Source organism: Jaculus jaculus, chromosome 13, assembly GCF_020740685.1.
Source record: "Jaculus jaculus isolate mJacJac1 chromosome 13, mJacJac1.mat.Y.cur, whole genome shotgun sequence".
In the NCBI taxonomy this organism is placed as follows: Eukaryota; Metazoa; Chordata; class Mammalia; order Rodentia; family Dipodidae; genus Jaculus; species Jaculus jaculus.
In genome coordinates, this window is record NC_059114.1 from 73,910,166 (window position 1) to 73,923,657 (window position 13,492).

General features: G+C 42.6%; 1 protein-coding gene across 2 annotated transcripts in view; it reads right to left on the reverse strand.

Moving 5' to 3' along the window:
• Positions 1-13,492, reverse strand: part of Npr3 (natriuretic peptide receptor 3) — a 76,027-nt gene that overhangs the window by 35,387 nt on the left and 27,148 nt on the right. The gene's annotated exons all lie outside the window — the stretch shown is intronic.

Sequence of the window (13,492 nt, forward strand, 5' to 3'; positions counted from 1 at the left end):
TCTTTCTCTCCCTCCCTCCCTCTCTCTCTGCCTCTTTCTCTCTCTGTCGCACTCAAATAAATAAAAATAAACAAAAAAAAAAAAGAAAGAAATTCAAGTTCTGAAAAGGTCACACTGCTGTAGCCATTGGATGACCTGACCGGAAAATGCGTTCCGTGCGCAGGGCTCTCCTAGAGAAAGGGAACATAGGACGCTCTTCCAATCTCCTCTGCTTCACAGCACACCACCACCTCGAGGCTCATTGACTTGAGGCCTGCCTTTTCCGGGTTCCCCCTTAAAATGCAATGCCATGGTGATCTTAGTTGCCTATACCTCTGTCTTTGTGTTAAGGAACTCCTCTGGAGCAAAGGAAGAAGGATAAGGAGACTCGGAGGGACACAAAGCCATCAGAATGGGTGAGAAATTCGGGGAAAGGGGGATCTGAGCTTCATTCCCTAACACAGCTCCGCAGGCCCCTTCTTTACACACATGGGTATAATGGTCAGAGCTTATGAATGTTCTTTCGATAAGTCAAACTGGTCCTGAGTCTGCAGCCTGTATTTGAAGTCATCGGACTATTCCAAGCAGAATTATATTGCATTTTCATTGTGAAGAAGTTGGTCAAATAAATGAGTTGAAAGGCCCTTCTGTCCCGGGCAATAAAAGAAGACAAAAGGAAGGAACAGAGTTTCGCCTTTCAATTGTGAAACGTAATTTCACACTGGGCTGTTATTTCAGTCACGCATAGTTGAGTGTATTGGCACCATTATTGCATAATAGCTTTCTAACTCAAATTAATTACATCATCAACATTACGACAGCAAAAAGTGACTGCTCTTCAAAAAGACACAATGAGGGGCTGGAGGGATGGCTTAGCGGTTAAGGCATTTGCCTGCAAAGCCAAAGGACCCAGGTTCAACCCACACTAGCCAGATGCACAAGGGGGCACATGCGTCTGGAGTTTGTTTGCAACAGCTAGAGGCCCTGACGCACTGATTCATTCCCTCTCTCTCTCTCTCTCTCTCTCTCTCTCTCTCTCTCTCTCTCTCTCTCTCTGTGTGTGTGTGTGTGTGTGTGTGTGTGTTTCCCTGTCAAATAAATAAGTAAATAAAAAAGAATATTTTTTTGAAAAAGGCACAACCACTGAGGTTTTTTGGTTAGAAGTTCTCTCTTAGAGCTTTGCATTTTTGCAATAAATAAATCCACACCAGTATGTAACAATCACAAGTAAAAGGATGCTTATTTAACATGAAACCATTTAAACAGAATATTCCCACATTCTACAAATAGTCTAATTTAGCAGTAACTAGAGCTATTTAAGAGTTATATGGATAAACAATTAAAGCAACGTCCCCTTTACTTTAAGAAAATGAAAGTGAATTTAATGATTTTAGAGTTCTTTATTTAAATGTTTCAAAAGCCAAGCAATATTTCTTTAGTTAGAGAAAGCCTTTTTTGCAGGGCCCCTATCTGTCTGATTACATTTTCCTAATAAAACTAATCTTATTAATACGCTGGCATGGAAACTCATCATTTCTTTATTGTTAAAAGCCAACTTGTGGTTTGATTTTATTCTTACAAATACAATTAGCAAAGCTCTCTCATGCCTAAAAAGGCCTTTTCGTTTGGACAAATTATTCCCTGGCTGACTTTAAAGAAAGGGGGTGAAGGAGAAGGGAAGGTAGCTCCTCCTATTCTGATGTCAGAAATGGGCCAAATACATCTTACATCAACTGCAATTTTTTCTTTCTTTCTTTAGCTTGGCTAATAGCTAGCTTTTAAAATCTTCACTAAGAGTTGACAGCTCCAATGAAGAGACAGTATATAAAAGAAGATGGAGTGAAATGTCTGGCCAAACAGTTATTGATGAGCTGAGAACTTTTAAACTGAAATCATCTCTCCCATCCAGCTTCTGTGCGCAATTAATGTCAAAATATAAGTTGGTTCAAATAGCAATGTGGGGAGGCCTTTCTGTTTTAAGGAAATTAGAGTACTAGCTTTCATTTGGACTTTCCAATATGTAAGGTCTGTCCTCTTTAAACAAGTATTTACTAAAACTTTCTCTGTTCAAATACCTGAGCTAGATAAACCACTCACTCCCAGCGTCACGTTTGGTTTTGAGTGTCAGAGGGCAACCTGGGATAGAAAGTGTACGCACGTCCTACTCTCTGATAACACCGCTGTGCATCAGACGCAGCTACAGTGTTTGTTTGATTAAATGTTCAGCTTATAAGGAGAAAAAAAAAAAACAAGCTATGGGTGGCCCGCTAACCTCAAAGGAGCAAATATCCAAGGTTACAAAATCACCCCCTGCTCAGAATGCCTGGTTAGAAATAAAAACAGCATTTACCAAACTCTACCCCAAGCCAGAAACAGAGATCACATTAAGAAGCATGAAACTGAATTTGACAGGCATATTATTAAGGATGCAGCATTGTTTCATTATACTCCATACATTCTTTATAGTGCTTACACCTTCCTTTAACAACACAAAACCAGGAAAAAAAAAATCTCCAAAATTAATCAGAGAAATCCTGATCTATTCTTTAAAATTAGGCTATAGGGCTGGAGAGATGGCTTAGCAGTTAAGCGCTTGCCTGTGAAGCCTAAGGACCCTGGTTCGAGGCTTGATTCCCCAGGACCCATGTTAGCCAGATGCATAAGGAGGCGCGTGCGTCTGGCGTTCATTTGCCGTGGCTGGAGGCCCTGGTGTGCCCATTCTCTCTCTCTCTCTCCCTCCCTCTCTCTCTCTCTCTCTCTATCTCTATCTATCTATCTATCTATCTTCCTCTTTCTCTTTCTGTCTGTCGCTCTCAAATAAATGAATAAAATAAACAAGAAAATTAATAGGCTATAATTCTGTATTTGCAGTCACATGCTTGCAGCAGCATCTTTGTAAATGCAAACAAGACACAGAACACCGTGATTAAGTAATTTCTGTATATGGCAGCAGGGTTTTCCTGGTCCGTTACACAGTATAGAAAAGCAGGTGTACCAACTTCAAACCCCAAACTGTGAACCCTTCCAAGAGGCCTTTCTGATGTGGTGCTATGGAAAAGAGTGCTCTTTTGTGATAAAAATTCTCCTAAAGTGGGGCTGGAGAGATGGCTCAGTGGCTAAGGCACTTGCTTGCAGTGCCTAACAATCTGGGCTCAACTCCCCATTACTCACATAAAGGCAGATGCACAAAGTGGTGCATATGTCTGGAGTTCATCTTCAGTGGCTACAGGCCCTGGCACACCCATTCTCTCCTCTTTTTCTCTCTCTCTTCCTCTCTCTCATTGTAAATAAATAAAATACTTTTTTAAGTTCTCCTAAGGCTGGAGATATGGCTTAGCAGTTAAGGCATTTGCTTGCAAAGCCAAAGGACCTCGGTTTGATTCCCTAGGGCCCATGTTAGCCAGATGCACAAGAGAGCGCATGCATCTGGAGTTTGTTTGCAGTGGCTGAAGCCTTGGAGCTCCCATTCTCTCTCTCCCTCTCTGTGCCTCTTTCTCTCTCTTAATAGATAAATACATAAAGTTAAAAAAAATCTCCTAAAGTGGGGTGTGTGTGTGTGTGTGTGTGTGTGTGTGTGTGTGTGTAAAACAATTGTAATGCTGCAGTTTTCTGATGAAAAATAAACAAATTTTATACTCAGGTAATGACAATGAAACCCAACCTCTAAACTAAGAATAAAGTTAAATAAATAATAAGCATATGTAAATAAATAAATAAAACACTCTTGGCTAACAGTAACAGAGTCTTGAGAAAAGACTTGAGGTGACAGTCATCACCAGAAGAGAAAGTGGGCTGGAGAGATGGCTTAGCGGTTAAGCCCTTGCCTGTGAAGCCTAAGTTTGAGGCTCGATTCCCCAGGACCCACATTAGCCAGATGCACAAAGGGGCACACGTGTGTGGAGTTTATTTGCAGTGGCTGGAGGCCCTGGCATGCCCATTCTCTCCCCCTCTCTGCCTCTTTCTCTGTCACACACTCTCAAATAAATAAATAAATAATTTTTTTTAATTAAAATAAAAACAGAAGAGAAAGCACTATGAGTTAAGGACCCAGCTGCAAGAAAAGATCATTAAGTTTGCCTTGAAAAGAAACAAGAGTCATATTGGGCCTACTTAACAAGTTTATGTCACTCGTGTTCCTCAGGTTTTTGGTTTTTTTTTTTTTGAAGTATTTCATTTTACAATATAGATTCTAGAAAGAAAAAAAAAAAAAAAAACCCTACAGAATAGCTGCCATCACATTGTAATGAACTACAACAGCCTTCCAGGACACAAACACATTTCTGTGCCAATATCCCCTTTTTGACCTAGATTTGCTTCAACTTAGCTTTAATCTATTAAGTACAACTTTCTGTTTTCTTCCCGTCAGTGTTCTTAACATTTAATGTTTTGTATATGTCAATAAGAGGGTACAAGAGTGAATATATGCTTTGATCTAGAGAGGGGTCCGTAAGACAGGACCCAGAGGTTATGACAAAGGGTGCGTTGGGTGAACAAAAGGTAATAACAGGAAAGTGGAAAGGAGGCTATGGTGGAGGGAAGGCAGAAGAGGAAGGGCATGGGGAAAAGGAGGGAAGAGAAACAAAAAAATATTATGTTTGAAAAACACCATAATGAGACCTAATTCTTTGTATACTAATAAAAAAATAATTATTTTTTGAAAAACTTCTTTTCAAAAATTATTCTACTTTAAAACCTAAAATTCTACTGAGACAGGCAATAGGACTCCTAGATGGTATTTGTTGATTTATTTGAGAGACAGAAAAAGTCAGATAGAGAGAGTGCGTGAGAGAATGAGTGTGCCAGGGCCTCCCGCCACAGCAAACAAACTCCAGACACATGCACCACCTTGTGCATCTGGCTTCTGTCGGTACTGGGGAATCGAACCTGGGCCCTTAGGCTTCACAGGCCTTGAACTGGGGCAATCCTCCTACAACAGTTTCTTTAAGTATCAGGACTACAGGTGTGCACCACCACAACAGGCTAGAAAACTCTTGAAAATTAAAAATATAACCAAAATTTTTCTTAAATCTCTAAATTTAAAAAAAATGTTAAAGATGGATCAGAAGGTAAAGTTGAAGCAACCTCAGAAAGTTAAAGAAAAGGGCAGAATAAAAAACACAAGAATACAGTTAAGGGGCTGGCCTGCAAAGCCTAAGGACCCATGTTCTACTCTCCAGATCCCACGTAAACCAGGTGCATATGGTGATGCAAGCCTGCAAGGTCACACATGCCCAGTAGATGGCGCAAGTGTCTGGAGTTCAATTACAGTGACTGGAGGCCCTAGCATGCCCATTCTCTCTTTCCCTTTCTCTCTTCTAAAAAAGAAGAAGAAAAAGAAAGGCTGGCAAGCTGGCTTAGTGGTTAAGCACTTGCCTGTGAAGCCTAAGGACCCCAGTTTGAAGCTGATTCCCCAGGACCCACATAAGCCAGATGTACAAGGCGGCACATGCATCTGGAGTTTTCAGTGGCTGGAGGCCCTGGTGCACTCATTCTCTCTCTCTCTCTCTCTCTCTCTCTCTCTTTCTCTCTCTCTCTCTCTCTCTCTCTCTCTGTGTGTGTGTGTGTGTGTGTGTGTGTGTGTGTGTGTGTCTCTCTCTCTGTCTCTGTCTCTCTCTCTCTCTTTCTCTCTCTCTCTCTCTCTCTCGCTCTCTTTCTCTCTCCCTCCCTCCCTCCCTCTCTCTCTCACAAATAAATAAATAAAAATGAAAGAAAAATACAAGAATGTTTGCCTTCACAGCACCAAGACTAGAAAATAGTGAGGCCAGCTAAAGATAATTAACAATCAGTTCTCAAAGTTCCAAATTGAAGGGACCCTTGGCTTGGCCCACCCTCCTCTCTGGAAGGGATACTTTCTCACCTGCAAAAAAAAACAGACCTCCCTTCCTTTCTCCACCCTTTATGTCTCCTTTTCAACTTACTGGCCTCTGCTACTAAGTATTTTCATTCTCACACAGAAGCCCAGTCATCTGTAGCTAGGATCCCCATATGAGAGAGAACATGTGGCGCTTGGCTTTCTGGGCCTGGGTTACCTCACTTAGTATAATACTTTCCAGGTCCATCCATTTTTCTGCAAATTTCATAACTTCATTTTTCTTTACCGCTGAGTAGAACTCCATTGTATAAATGTACCACATCTTCATTATCCACTCATCTGTTGAGGGACATCTAGGCTGGTTCCATTTCCCAGCTATTATAAATTGAGCAGCAATAAACATGGTTGAGCATGTACTTCTAAGGAAATGAGATGAGTCCTTTGGATATATGCCTAGGAGTGCTATAGCTGGGTCATATGGTAGGATACTTAATAGGTTGATATTGTATATATGTAATTACAATGATTGTAATGGGGAGGTAATATGATTGAGAATGGAATTTCAAACGGGAAAGTGTGGGGGTGGGGAGGGAGGGAATTACCATGGGATATATTTTATAATCATGGAAAATGTTAATAAAAATTTAAAAAAAAAAAAAAAACAGATCTCCATCACTTGCTTGTCAAAAAAAAAAAAAAGTTCCATTTCAGGAAATCAATAGACAACAGCCAAATTGAATATGAGGAACAGCAATATACATAATCTATTTTAGAAACACGATGGGCAAAGGAGGAAAACCATGCATGATTATCACCTTTGTGGACAGCCACACAGAGAAGAGCAGAACAAGGGGAATTTGTGCTTGTCCAGAACCCTTCGAGTGCTAGGAATTTGTGTTTAACTTACTGTGGTTCTTTATTCACCCATTGTGTTATGCCGTTTAATCTGGAAAGCTGTGTATCGTTATGATTTAAACAACAATAGCGTCAGAGGAAGAAAGTGAACTTTACACAAGGAGAGGGCCAACTGCTGAAGGGCCAGCCCGTGAATGGATCTCAAAAGTGCCAAACACAATAGGGAGAACGGGTCAGAGCCAGAAGTGGGATTTACAGGGAGGAGACGCCAGAAAGGCTGCCAGAGAGGAAAAAGCGTCTCCAACACCAGCTCCCTACCCTGAGAAACAGTGACAAGGGACAAATTCAAGTGGGCCTTTGAAAGACGTAACGTGAGAACACTAGGAAGGAATGAATTAATTAATGATGGCTGGCTAAATGAATGACTATCCCTTCGTCTCAGAAATAAAGCTAACAGACTTTTAATGTAAGTTTAGGCTGTGCCTGGGCATTCAGGTGTTTCATCATTTCTTCCAGGGAAGTGTGTATTCAGTGAAACCCAGCAAACATGGTGCTCACATCTATGGGAATAAACAAGGCCCAGAGTGACAATCGGGCAACTGGCGTGATCTGGTGCTGTGTTCTCTCAGCCGTCTGCTACACAAATGTCACACAAGAAGAGAGCTGACTCCTCTCTCCAAGCGTATACACACTGCATAGATGCAAACTTTAGTACATAATTCTAAGAGGTTAAAACAGGGCTGGAGAGATGACTAAGCAGTTAAGGTGCTTATCAGTAAAGCCAAAGAATCTAGGTTCGATTCTCCAGGACCCATGTAAGCCAGATGCACAAGGTGGCACATGTGTTTGGAGTTCATTTTGAAGTGGTTAAAGGTCCTGATGTGCCCTCTCTCTCTCTCTCTTAAATAAATAAATATAAATGAAAAAAATACGAGAGATTTTCTCAAATACATAAAGAAATAAAATATGGGCTGGAGAGATGGCTTAGCGGTTAAGCGCTTGCCTGTGAAGTCTAAGGACCCCAGTTCGAGGCTCGGTTCCCCAGGTCCCACGTTAGCCAGATGCACAAGGGGGCGCACGCATCTGGAGTTCGTTTGCAGAGGCTGGAGGCCCTGGCGCGCCCATTCTCTCTCTCTCTATGTGCCTCTTTCTCTCTCTGTCACTCTCAAGTAACTAAATAAAAATGAACAAAAAAAATTTTTAAAAAAAAAGAAATAAAATATAACATTGTAGACATCCACTTAAAGAGCTCATGGGAACTTCAGTAGGAAAGGAAGGACCCTCCTGCAAAAGAACTTGAACTCAGTGGCCCTGCTCCCCTAGGAACGTGAATATGTCCACTTATGTCTCATAAGTATCCTGCTGCAAGATCAACTACCCAGACTCCTGGGAGTTTCATTGGCATGTCAGGGCTTCATACTAAGGGGCAAAGCGTTTTCTGGGTGCTGGCATAGGAATGCAGCCGTGTGAAGCCACAGAGCTCAAGGTTGTGGGTATTCTTATGGCCGCTTAAGAACATTTAGGGGGTGAGGATCCCACCAATAGACAGCAGCAGATGACCAAGAAATTATGACTTACACTTCAGAAAAAAAAAAAAAAATAGAGGCGAAAGGTCACTGCAGAAGAAGAGGGCACAGAGCCTTAGCCAGACTTCATCGGGTATGTGAGAAAGAAACTGATATCTTAAAACTGTGTATTTTGGACCAGTGGGTGAAGAAAAAAAAGAAGGTCATACTTTGGATTCTGGGCCCTGCTGAGTTCAGTCATAGGCCGGAGACACTTAATCTTCGGGTCATGGGTTTGCCTCCTTATTGGGCACGTTGTTGTTCAAAGGATCAGATTGATGTAGTGGAAAAAGAAAGTCACGGGCCCAGGAGTTAGGGGATGCAGCTGATCTCCACTTGGCCACCACACAGCGCATTCTAAACCCAAATGCCAGTGCTCAGGAGTTGGAACTGCTCCTGGGGCAGAGGCCAGGCGGCTCCATTAAGATGCCCTTGAGTGAGAGCCACAGGGACATGTAGGTGACCCAATACCCACCGCCAGAGAAGGCTAGGCAGGCACTTGGCAGAACCTTGTCTGAGCCATGCCTGGAGCCCCACTGATTGATACTTGAGGGCTTCTCTGGTGGGATAGTACTAATTACTCAACATGATCTTCAAAACTCCTGTTGTGCTATTTTGCCAAGACCTGGGGGATACGTAGAGGTATTAAGGGCACAAAGCATCAGGAGTATTGAACAGATTCACCTAGAATATAAGCAATAAGAAAAAATCATAGCTACCTCCCACGGGACACTTACTAAATAAATGCCTGTTATTTTTTTTTAGTATATCAATATACAATTCTGCTTTTTCAATAGCTTGGTGGGTTAAAAATGATTGTCTTGGGCTGAAGAGATGGTTTAGTGGTTAAGCGCTTGCCTGTGAAGCCTAAGGACCCCAGTTCAAGGCTCGATCCCCCAGGACCCATGTTAGCCAGATGCACAAGGGGGCGCACATGTCTGGAGTTCGTTTGCAGTGGCTGGAGGCCCTGGCGCACCCATTCTCTCTCTCTCTCTCTATCTCTTCCTCTGTCTGTCGCTGTCAAATAAATAAAAATAAACAAAAAAAAATCTTTAAAAAAAATGATTGCCTTCATAAGAATTACTTGGAAGGAGGCAGAGCAAGGCCTGTGAATTTTTTTTTTTAATTTTATTTATTTATTTGAGAGCAACAGACACAGAGAGAAAGACAGATAGAGGGAGAGAGAGAGAATGGGCGCGCCAGGGCCTCCAGCCTCTGCAAAAGAACTCCAGACGCGTGCGCCCCCTTGTGCATCTGGCTAACGTGGGACCTGGGGAACCGAGCCTCGAACCAGGGTCCTTAGGCTTCACAGGCAAGCGCTTAACCGCTACGCCGTCTCTCCAGCCCGGCCTGTGAAATTTTAACCTTTTTTTTTTTTTTTTTTTTTTTTGGTTATTTTTTCCGCTTTGCTTTCTTCTACCCTGTTGTGGTTTGTAGGAGGAAGGGTCTCACTATATAGCTCAGGCTAGTCTCAAATTCAAAATCTCCCTGCCTCTACCTCTCAAGTGCTGGGATGAGAGGCAAGCACCACCATGCCTGGCTCAAGCATGCATGTTTAATGACTGGCTTCAATACCGCCTTCAATAACACCCACTGAGCCCCACTAAAATGTGACACATTGGGATGGGATAGACTTCTGCCAATCTCATAAATAAGGGGATAAGTGTACTCTTAAAATGTTACATTGCTCAAGGGAATACGTGTGGTGGAGACACTGCTGTGGCATACATGCAGTAATACGACCAGTTCTCTAGTTATTAGACACTGTGATCCTAATGGCAACCCAACCCTTAAAGACATCCCATTTCCTAACACATGCACGCACGCAGCACACACTCACTAACCAGTCACCATAATTTAGTAAAGCAGGAGTGGACATTGGATCTGGAGAAGCTCATTTGCAAGTTTCAGTAGCCTTTGAGCTTACCCACCCTGAACAAGCTCTACCCAAGAAAGCAGGTAGGGTTTTGACCATCACTATGCTCTCCAAAATACAATCCAGACATGCACAGCTTGGTCTCTAGCTCCAGAAGGAGGAGGAGGAGAAACTGGAGGAGAAGCAGAAATGGATACATCTTCAGAAATGGAATAAGTTATTCTACTTACTTTTCACTTATTTATAGTCAGTTTTTTTATGGTCCTATCGGCAGTATGACATTCCATAGATACAAATACTATCTAGAGTTTTGAAACATATTATCAATCTGGGTAACACAATGCCTTGTCAGAGAGATTTTGCTTACATCACCACTGAAGTGAGATTTGATTTTCTGAACACATAAAAACTGGTGATTACATCCATGTAGTGTAATGGGATGCCAGCTCTCCTCCAGTGAATCTCATTATGCTAAACAATGCATGGTGAAATAATTGAGCTTGAACTGGCTCAGTAAGGAAGCCAGACAAAATGATAGCATTACTGATGTTTTAAGCCATGAGATTAATATGGACCTAGTGAGATAAAATAGTATAAAGACATGTAAAACATTATGGTATTTTTAAACATATTTATGTTTATTTTTATTTATTTATTAGAGAGAAAGAGAGGCAGGGAGAGAATAGGTGCACCAGACCCTCCAGCCACTGCAAAAGAACTCCAGATGCATGCGCACCCTTGTGCCTCTCACTTACATTGGTACTGGGGAACCGATCCTGGGTCCTTTGGCTTTGCACACAAGCGCTAGATCGGCAGCTCTAGTTTGGCATTTTAAATATTGGTAGCACAACTGAAGACACCTCAGTACCCTTTGTATCTTCATGCTCCTGAGACAACGGATATCACAGGCGATAAGACTGTCGCACATGTCCTTAAACCTGGCTTCTGCTGCAGAAATCCTATTTGTTTCATAACTCAGAACATGCTGTCCAAAGGGAGGACAGCTAGCTACTTACAGGAGGCTACCAAGCTCTTGAATAAGCATTCAACAGGCTGTATAAAACATACCCCAGGGTTGGAGAGATGGCTTAGTGGTTAAACGTTTGCCTGTGAAGCCTGAGGACTGCGGTTCGAGGCTCAATTCCCCAGGACCCACATTAGCCAGATGCACAAGGGGGCACACGCGTCTGGAGTTTGTTTGCAGCGGCTGGAGGCCCTGGCGCGCCCATTCTCTCTCTCTGTCTGCCTCTTTCTCTCTCTGTCGCTCTCAACTAAATAAAAAAAAAAGAACAAAAAAAAACCATACCCCAGATTCCAAAGATTTCATATAGCAAAGGGAACATAAAACTTTATCAGTAATTTTTATGTTGATTTAAGGTTGAAAGGATTTTTTTAAATTCTAAATCAATTTAAATTTCTCTTTTCATTTTCAAGTATCTACTAGAAACTTTTTAGGAAATTTTAAATTAGATGTGTGTTTCACATGTGTAGCTCATACCTGCTGAACAGGACCCGTTTAGAAAGTCAAAAACTCTTAACTAACATGCATAGTGTATAATATTTAAAACATTAATAAATATGTTTATTATAAGATCCTTTGTTATTTGACAGAAAATTCTTATAAAGGTATGTAGAAGCACACATCTTTAATCCCAGCACTCAATAGGCAGAGGTAGAAGGATCGCCGTGAGTTCAACACCAGCTAGGGACTACAGAGTGATTGCCAGGTCAGCCTGGGCTAAAATGCACCATACCTCAAAAGAAAAAAAAAAAAAAGAATGTATGATCTTATATCAGTGGTACAACAGAGGTACCATTTATTAAGTTACAACATTTTGACAGGAACAGTGACAAAAAGCATCAGATAAATTATCTGTAATACTCCCAGCAGAGATGAGTCTCTCCACCCAGGGAGACAATTATGCTTTCCAAGATCACAATAGCTCCAAAATGCTTGATCCAGGCCCTAAAGGCAGGGCTGACTGTGGCCAATGCCAGCATACTATGATACTTCAATCAAAACAATAGGAGAGTGGCTGAGGAAATGGATTAGCAGTAAAGGCATTTGCTTGCGGAGCCTAAGGACCCCGGTTCGATTCCCCAGGACCCACATAAGCCAGATGCACAAGGGGGCACATGCATCTGGAGTTTGTTTACAGTGGATAGAGGCCCTGGCATGCTCTTTCTCTCTGCCTCTTTCTTTCTCTCTCTCTCTCTCTCTCTCTCTCTCTCTCTCTCTCTCTCTCTCTCTCAAATAAAGAAATATATTTAAAACAAAAACAATGGGAGAGGTCCAGTTTGAAAGTGAGCACTCTTGTGAAGTTGGTTGGAATCCAATGTCCTATCACCCTGGAAGCTCATGCTCTCTTCGAAGGTGTAGTCCGCAATACTGGGAAACAGAAGATTGGATCTGAGGCAAGACCCCAGTTTCCATCCTCAGCACAGAAGGAAGAAGAGAAAGTAAGAATGCAATTAGTGGGATGGAGATATGGCTTAGCGGTTGAGGCGCTTGCTGCAAAGCCAAATACTTTGATTCCCTAGGACGCATGTAAGCCAGATACACAAGGTGATGCATGCATTTGGAACTCATTTGCAGTGGCTAGAGGCCCTGGCATGCTCTCTCTCATAAATAAGTAAATAAATAAAAATAAATACATAGGGCTGGAGAGATGGCTTAGCAGTTAAGCACTTGCCTGTGAAGACTAAGGACCCCCATTCAAGACTCAATTCCCCAGGACCCAAATTAGCCAGATGCATAAGGGGGCGCATGCATCTGGAGTTCATTTGCAGTGGCTAGAGGCCCTGGCGCACCCATTCTCTCTCTTTCTCTCTCTCTCTGTCTTTCTCTCTCTGTCTTCCACTTTCAAATAAATGCATACATAAGTAAAAAGAATGCAGAGAGGAAGGGAGGGAGGAAAGACAGAATGGCAGAGTCACTCCACTAACTCAAGAGGCTCACTGCTCTCCCTGAAAAAGGGTGAGCCATCAGGACCCTATGCACGCCTCAGTCACACAGCACAGTGTGCAAAGTCACCACCCACAATGGTACCCACCGAGGTGCAGCCAGCCCCTCTGGCACCATCTGTTAGCTGAGATCTCGGGCTTAATCCTTAAGCACGGGGTGAGTGGCTAACTCTAGTTCACTCTTTAGGAGGCACTGGTAACAATACCACCATTCCTGGGGAGGGACAACTGGACACACCCAAACAGGAAGTGGCTGCACCCACTGTTGCAAGAGACAGCAGCAGGCCGGCCGTGGTGTGGACACAGAGTGCCAAAAGAAAAGAGCCTTCTGCCGGCACTCGGGAGGCAGAGGTAGGAGGATCGCCGCGAGTTCGGGGCCACCCTGAGACTACATAGTGAATTCCAGATCAGCCTGGGCTAGAGTGAGACCCTGCCTCGAAA